This window comes from Symphalangus syndactylus, chromosome 16 (assembly GCF_028878055.3).
Source record: "Symphalangus syndactylus isolate Jambi chromosome 16, NHGRI_mSymSyn1-v2.1_pri, whole genome shotgun sequence".
NCBI lineage: Eukaryota > Metazoa > Chordata > Mammalia > Primates > Hylobatidae > Symphalangus > Symphalangus syndactylus.
In genome coordinates, this window is record NC_072438.2 from 44,514,609 (window position 1) to 44,523,551 (window position 8,943).

General features: G+C 41.4%; 1 long non-coding RNA gene across 1 annotated transcript in view; it reads right to left on the reverse strand.

The window, feature by feature from the left end:
- The window catches only part of LOC129464558 (uncharacterized), a 76,263-nt gene extending 69,539 nt beyond the window's left edge, over window positions 1-6,724 (reverse strand). Inside the window, exon 1 of the long non-coding RNA XR_008651635.2 lies at window positions 6,651-6,724. This is a non-coding gene — a long non-coding RNA (uncharacterized lncRNA). The remainder of the gene's footprint in view (window positions 1-6,650) is intronic.
- Between the last annotated feature and the right edge of the window lie 2,219 nt (window positions 6,725-8,943).

The following is an 8,943-nucleotide window of genomic DNA, read 5'->3' on the forward strand; positions in this document are numbered from 1 at the left end:
GTTTTCTCCCATTGCCTGAGCACCATACTTGGCTCAATGGTATATGTGTGTTGCTCGGTTGGACCATTGTTGATTGCCACAGGTTGTCGAGCCCTATGGAAGTGCCTCAGCCTTGGATGGATATTCACTGACCCATTCAACAATCTTGTCCACCATTTTGTCTGTAGATTGAGTATGCAGTGTTAATAAGCTTTGACAAGACAGAAAAGAACAGGTTCACAATAACAATTGAAAATAACCCTTTTGATATGGCTGGGATATCTGTTCCCTCCAAATCTCATGTTGAAATGTGATTCCCCAGTGTTGGAAATGGGGCCTAGTGGGAGGTGTTGGGACATGGGGATGGATCCTTCATGAGTGGCTTGGTGCTTTCCTCAAGGTAATGAGTGGTAATAAGTTCAGCTGAGATCTTGTTGTGTAAAAGAGTGTGGCATCTCCCCATTCTGTCTCTCTCTTTCTTGCGCCCTCTCTCTTCATGTGATACACTTGCTTTCCCTTCACCTTCTTCCATGAGTAAAATCTTCCTGAGGCCTCCCCTGAAGCAAAGCAGATGCTGATGCTGTGCTTCTACAGCCTGCAGAGCCATGAGACAAATAAACGTCTTTTTTAAAAACAAATTACCCAGTCTCTGGTATTCCTTTATAGAAACACAAAATGGACTAACACACTCTCTATTCTTAATGGGGAGAAAAGCTAGAATTGTAGTGAAATGAAATGTTTGTGAAGAAAATAATGACTGACTTCCATTTAAAAACTTTTTTTACATTTAAAAATATGTGAAGTTCAGCTGGGCACGGTGGCTCATGCCTGTAATCCTAGCATTTTGGGAGGCCAAGGCGGGCGTATTACCTGAGGTCAAGAGTTCAAGTCCAGCCTGACCCACATGGCGAAAGCCCCTCTCTATTAAAAATACAAAAATTAGCCAGGCATGATGGAGTGCGACTGTAATCTCAGCTACTCAAGAGGCTGAGGCAGGAGAATTGCTTGAACCCAGGAAGCAGAGGCTGCAATGAGCCAAGATCATGCCACTGTACTCCAGCCTGTGTGACAGAACAAGGCTCTGTCTCAAAAAACTAAAAAATAAAATAAAAATGTGAAATTCAATGTGCCTGATGATGCTGCCAGAAAAGAGAAAGCTAGCCTGAGTAGACCTTCAGTTCTACCCTTTCTTAAAGTATGTCCTGTCGAAGCTTAATGCTGAATTAAAGTCTCCTAGAAACCTTATTAGGGGATTTGGGTCAGGGACAATAGTTGCTCTTCATGACCTTCTTTTGTAACCTCCTAAAGAATGCTATCATCTCACTAGGTTCACAAGGCCTGTTTTGTCCTTTTTAGTATCTCCCATGGCCCATCCAAGGGAGAAGGAAGCTCTTGCTCAAAGAAAGTTTGTGCACTATGCAAAGGCAGTGATATCATTTTTCATCAGGCTGAACTAAACAGCACACAACAAAACCAAGAACCTACACCACTGCTTGTGCACTTACATGCTAATATAAACTCTACAGATTTATAGTCCCTGATGTGTACAACATTTCTTATGTATTAGTCTGTTCTCATGCTGCTAATAAAGATATACCTGAGACTGGGTAATTTATAAAGGAAAGAGGTTTAATGGACTCACAGTTCTTTAGGGCTGGGGAGGCCTCAGGAAACTTACAGTCACGGCAGAAGGAGAAGCAAACACATCCTTCTTCACGTGGCGGCAGCAAGGAGAAATACAGAGTAAAAGGGGGAAAAACCCCTTGTAAAACCATCAGATCTCATGAGAACTCACTCACTGTCATGTGAACAGCATGAAGATAACCACCCGCATGGTTCAATTACCTCTCACTGAGTCCCTCCCACAACACATGGGGATTATGGGATCTACAGTTCAAGATGAGATTTCAGTGGGGACACAGCCAAACCATATTACTTTACATATGTGAATTATCTTGTTTGCTTCTAAAGAGAACAGTGGTAACTACAATCGCTCTACATTTTACATCTAGGTGGATCTTAAGGCGACAAGATTTTACTCCTCTTCACAATTTTTGTGATGGGACAATAAGCAAGAGAGGAGAAAACAGCAGAGGAGCATATAAAAATAAATGACCTGTTTTTAACTATGTCCCCTTTCTCAGTAGAATATGGAAACTTCCTGTGTGGGTCCTTTTATGGCTGCTTCTAGATTTTCAAAGCTGTCCCAGCTGAGACACAGGCAAAGAGAAGAAAGAGGCTGGGCTGAAAACCACTGCAATTTCCTGGGGAGAGAGTGCCCCCAGATGGGCCATTGATCTTCATTGTTCCTGCTAGACAAATAGACTTCTCAACATCAAATAAAACTTCACTTGATGAAGATTTGTTTGGAAGGATGTTTTGTTTATATTTCTTAACCCTTTTAGATATTACCTACAATTTCTGAGCACATGTGCCAAGATAAAAGAACTTAACAAGCAAAGAAAAAGGGCGTTTTTTTCTACAGGGAGAGGTTCTGAAAAATCCAAGAACATAAGACAGGTTTGTATACTGGCCGAACAACATGGAGTGGCTAAACTGGTTGTGTTTCTAAATTCTTTCAAACAGGCAGAGTTACTAATTTGTCTTATCAGATGCTCAGCATGATAAACCTAAACCAAATTATCCTATCACACGAAGTACTCTTCCCTTAAGAATCAATTAAGCATTGGAAAAATGAGAATTCTTACCTCTATGCAGAAATGATACTGTGTGGTTAGCTAAAACCAGGACTGTGTTAGCAAAACACAGACTGTATTAGGACTATGATTTGTGTACAAATCACAAAACTGATCATTCCAAAGAGAATGATAGAACAAGCGTGGCCTAGGAGTTTCTGAACTAGCATTGTAACACAATGAGTCAGTTGGTGTATCCCTCAATTCAGCTGGGCTAATTTTTTTTTTTTTTTTTTTTTGAGACAGAGTCTCACTCTGTCTCCCAGGCTGGAGTACAGTGGCGCGATTTTGGCTCACTGCAAGCTCCGCCTCCCGGGTTCACACCATTCTCCTGCCTCAGCCTCACGAGTAGTTGGGACTACAGGCGCCTGCCACCAGGCCTGGCTAATAGTTTGTATTTTTAGTAGAGACATGGTTTCACTGTGTTAGCTAGGATGGTCTCGATCTCCTGACCTTGTGATCTGCCTGCCTCAGCCTCCCAAAGTGCTGGGATTACAGGCGTGAGCCACTGCGCCTGACCTCAGCTGGATTAATTTATCCCCAATACCGTCACCCTACTAGTTCCTGTCTTGCAGTGAAAAATAGCAGATCTGTGAGTCCAGGAGCTGGCTCAGGTTGGGGTTCACTGCTAGAATCACCCAGGCTGCTTTTGATAATGAACTCTATCTTCAGTCTGCAAAGTAGGTCATGGGAGAACAAATGAATTGAATATTGTTCATGAACTTTTATCATTTAATAGGGCTTCACTATAGAAAAAGTAAAAAATACAGGTAAGAATAAAGTAAAAGTTTTTTTACTTTTAAAAACTTTCCATTACCAAGAAGAAATCCTCTCCATTTTTTAGTGTGCATTATATCCATCCGGATTTTTCTTTATAGTGTAAGTATGGTGAAAGCATGTGACTCAAGCTTTGATTCCAAAGTCAGCTAATGTGTTAGTCCATTTTCATGCTGCTGATAAACACATACCCAAGACTGGGTAATTTATAAAGAAAAAGAGGTTTGGCCAGACACAGTGGCTCACACCTGTAATCCCAGTAATTTGGGAGGCGAGGCAGGTGGATCACCTGAGTTCAGGAGTTCGAGATCAGCCTGACCAACATGGAGAAACTCCATCTGTACCAAAAATACAAAATTAGCTGGATGTGGTGGTGCATGCCTGTAATCCCACCTACTCAGGAGGCTGAGGCAGGAGAATTGCTTGAACCCAGGAGGTGGAGGTTGTGGTGAGCCAAAATCGCACCATCGCACTCCAGCCTGGGCAACAAGAGCAAAAATCCGTCTCAAAAAAAAAGAAAAAGGTTTAATGAACTCACAGTTTCACGTGGCTGGGGAGGTTTTACAATCGTGGCAGAAAGAGAAAGGCATGTTTTACATGGTAGCAAGCAAGAGAGAATGAGAGCCAAGTGAAAGGGGTTTTCCCTTATAAAACCATCAGATCTCATGAGACTTATTCACTATGACGGGAATAGTATGGGGGAAACTACCCCCATGATTCAATTATCTCCCACCAGGTCCCTCCCACAACACATGGGAATTATGGGCGCTACAAATCAAGAGGGCATTTGGGTGGGAACACAGCCAAACCAAATCAGCTAATAAGGAGGGGAAACTTACAAATTATAGCTGAACTGCCCTTAAATCACTCATAAGATTCAGTATACACAGTTTTATGTTTATAACCCTGGAGAGTGCTACTTATATATAAAAAGTTTTGAGAATTGCTCAACTAGACTAAAGAAGAAACAAAAGTAATATCTTAAAATAACCTGGGAGGCAGGGAAAATTCCAAGTAATTTTGCTTCCTGGCAGTATTTAATCTATTATGTTTTAATATTAAGCAGCTATAGCCTTAATACCTATTAATAGATGTGTTTAATGGATGGATTAAACAAGATAATGGATCACATCTTACTGGAATTAAATTCTAAAGTTGGGGCCAGGAGCGGTGGCTCACACTTGTAATCCCAGCACTTTGGGAGGCCGAGGCGGGCGGATCACGAGGTCAGGAGATCGAGACCACAGTGAAACCCCGTCTCTACTAAAAAAAAAAAATACAAAAAATTAGCCGGGCGTCGTGGCGGGCGCCTATAGTCCCAGCTACTCGGAGAGGCTGAGGCGGGAGAATGACGTGAACCCAGGAGGCGGAGCTTGCAGTGAGCCAAGATCGCGCCACTGCACTCCAGCCTGGGTGACAGAGCGAGACTCCATCTCAAAAAAAAAAAAAAAAAATTCTAAAGTTGGTGCCTAAGAAACACCTAGGGTGAAATTCCTCTCTCATTCTCTTCTTTCTCTCTGTGTGTGTGTGTGTGTGCGTGCACGTGTGCATGTCCACATATCCTTTATTTGCCCTGGAGACAGTGAAACTTCCTACTGGAAATGAGAGCTCTCACACACTCCGGGTAATCAGTGCTTTATGAGCCGATTGCATCCCAGGCCTCATCCATCCTTCATCACGCATTAGCAGTTGCTCTTCTCCACTGGGGTCATTCCTTGCCGGGAGCTACCATGTCTTCCAGTGTAGATCAGCCTTTCCAGGCTATAGTGTTGTTTCTGAAGCTCTTCAAAAAGTCAAAGGGCCTCCACTGATGCCTGCTTGCCTGCCGCCCTTATCCTAGATGTCCTTGACCTTTTCCTTGATAGCTGTTGAATTGCACTAAAACTTGCATTTCCACATTCAGGCTGATATTCCTTGTTTCTTTACTGCAGGTCCAGCACTATCAATTACTCAAGTTTTGTCAGCCAATGGATGAAAACTGTTTGCTAATAATGGCAAAAAAAGAGGGCACATAGAAATGCAATAGCTATTTCAGAACATCTCAACTCAGGGCAGGGCAGTAGCTGTCACTGGTCACACTGAGAGTATACTATGGAGTCTCTGACACTTCCCTCCTTACACAGGGTACTGTTCCATATGATATGTTCTTCTCCTTTTTGGCTTAGTAAAACATTTTAGAGATAAATAATATATAATAAATAGATACCATCCCAGAGCTGTAGAAATAGGATACGCATTTACCGGCAAGAAGAAAACTTCTTTGGAAAGTTCTAAAAACTCAGAGCAAATGCATAGTAGACATAGTTTTATTATGAAACTTCACTTTGTAAAAGATATAATGGTTCACATATTTTAAATCAATTTATTTGGAGACAAGTCTTTTGTCCTAGGATCAAGTATGCATCTAAGAGGAAAATAGACAGTAGGTATATGGAAAGTGTGTTTTCTGTGGCTTTTCTGGTTGGCTTAGTTGCTCTATTTGCTCTGAAGACTATTAGGAGGAAAATGATAACTAAGAAAATAGAAAATTTGTTCAAAAGGGTGTGGAGGAAAAAGGAAAGAAACTTTTTATCTGAAGAATGAGAGCCCCTTTAAATTATCAGGCCCCAAAAGGCACTGAATGAAACAGCAGTCACATCACTCCCCATTGAACTAAAGAATTATCTCTTGAAGCCACTTGCCATGTGGGTTCTAGACTAACTGATGCCAAGTAGCCATAAAATGCCATATGCCGGGCACTATAACACTATATCCTGCAGTCCCACAGTGCACGGCCAATCATTAAGCAATGTCATTCTCTGAAAACCAATGAGAATTCTTGTCAAAGAACTTTACATCAGACCACTCCTTGTTCCCTTTGCCTTTAGAAACCTGCTTACAACAAAAGCTAAGAGTGCCCTCCCCAGTGCAACTCGGAAGAGCGTCTCAGCAGCTGTCTTCCCCAAGTAAAGTCTTTAAATTATATTTTGTGCCTCAGCCCCTCCTTTTAGGTCAACAAGGACATCAACTAATACCTCCAGGTGTGTGCAGCTTTAGTATTCACATAAATAAGATTTTTTAAAGCCTTAACTTTTAGCAACCATCACTAATCATTAAGCCCATTCACATTTTCTAAATCGAGTGTGTTACTGAAGGTCACAGATCAAGTTTCTTTTTGGTCATGACTTAGTCATGTGAAATGTGTGCAAGTTTACTTACAATTTTTATTGTAGGAAAGATTTTGTCATGGAAATGAGATGCTTTTCCTTCAATTCATGATGGCCAAATTAGGACTCTGAGGACATAAAATCATATGCTCATGTCATCTCAAATATATAAACTTATTATCTACATTTTATTCATGAATTCACTATTCATTGGATGCCTTTTTGTTTGAGTCCTATACCTGGCCCTTCAGGATGTCATGAAAAGTGAGACATTGTCCCTGCCCAAAAGAAGCTTCTCTAGTTGGAGAGAAAATACATGTTTAATAGCTGTATGAACCAAAATGTGAGCGCCATCACCGACATGTATTTGACTAAGTACCATTTGCGTGGAAGAGAGCAGATACACAGAATTCTGAAGGGAGAAAGCTATTTTGCTTTCAGACTAAAATAATGTGATATGAAAGAAGGTAGGTAAGAGAATTAATATTGACAGATGATATCAAACATCTAGTTACTGTCACTGGGTTATAAAAATATGTTACTTTACAATGAAAGTAATCACAGGCACTGTTGAAGCCACCCTTGCAGAATCGTGATAGTGAGAAATCTGACATAGCTGACTCTAATCTTGCTTTTAGCTCCATAGGTTGGCTGTCTTTGCTCCTGGGTGTGGACCAAGCTAACTTGGACAGAAATTTAGTTTATAGTTTAAATGATAATAGCCTTTCTCCAAAACTAAGCTGTTCTTGTAAAACTAATGAAAGACCACCAAGTTATGAGGATAAGAGGGGTTTGAATTATAAATAATTACAAGCCATTATTCTGGAGGTCATAAGATTTGAAACTTCCCCAATTACTCTTGCAAATATAAATAACATCACTATTGTAGAAGCTAAGATTGGCTTTTTGAGATATCCAGATGGCTCCACCTGGACCTGCCAACCAGTCCCATCTCACTCCACCCCCGCTCCAGGAACTGACTCAGCACAAGACAGCTTCAATTCCCTATGATTTCATCTCCTACCCAACCAATCAGCATGCCCCCTACCCTACTCCTCTGCTCATCAAACTACATTTTAAAAACCCCTAATCTCCTACATGGCATGGCCAGCTCTGCCAATTAAACTGTTTCTTTACTGCAGTGCTATGGTCTCAGTGAGTCAATTTTGTGTGTGCAGTGGGTGGTTGGGTGGTTACCCTGCCAACAAATAACACAGCAAATGAATTAAAAATACATCAATACAACTAAGAACTAAGCATGAGTTTAAGGGGACTCAAAAGCACTCTTCTTTTCTCTCTCTCTTTCTAAATTTTTACTGGTCTTTGAGTTTGACCAGGTGTCTCAACCTCAGCACTACTGGCACTTTGGACAGGATAATTCTTTGATGTTTGAGACTGTCCTATTCACTGCAGAATGTTTAGGAGCATCCCTGGCCTCTACCCACTAGATGACAGTAGAACCTCCCCTACTGCCAACAGCCTAGTGGTGGCAACCAAAAATGTCTCCATACATTGCCAAATGTCCCCTGGCAGCAGGACAAAAAAATCACCTCCTGAGAACCACAAGTTTAGACAAATGAGTGTATTTAAAAAAAAAAAAAGTACTGAATATGTTTAACAAAAGATCATACATGTGAGGTTTGCACAGAGGGGAAAAACATATATATAAATACATAAAGTGACATTCCCTATGATTTCATCTCTGACCCAACAAATCAACATGCTCCCCAACCCTAATCGTTTGCCCACCAAACTATATTTGAGAAACCCCTAACCTCTGTGCCTTTGGGAAGACAGGGGCTGATGGAAATCTTCTGTTTCACCCCCTGAAGGTTTGTTGAACATCCAACTCACAAAAGGAGATTAATAGGAGAAATGAGATACAAGTCTATTAATGTGCACACAGGGAAGAACCAGTGATTACCCCTGTATTAGTCCATTTTCCCACTGCTGATGAAGATATACCTTAGACTGGGCAATTTACAAAAGAAAGAGGTTTATTGGACTTATAGTTCCATGTGTCTGGGGAGGCCTCACAATTATGAGAGAGGGTGAAAGGCAAGGAGGAACTAGTCATGTCTTACATGGATGGCAGCAGGCAAAGAGAGAGAGAGAACTTGTGCAGGGAAACTCCCATTTGTAAAACCAACAGATCTCGTGAGACTTTTCATTATCAGGAGAACAGCATGGGAAATATCCACCCCCATAATTCAATTAACTCCCACTGGGTCCCTCCCATAACACCTGGGAATTGTGGGAGTTACAATTCAAGATGAGATTTAGGTGGGGACACAGCCAAACCGTATCATTCCACCCCTAGCCCCTCCCAAATCTCATGTCCTCAC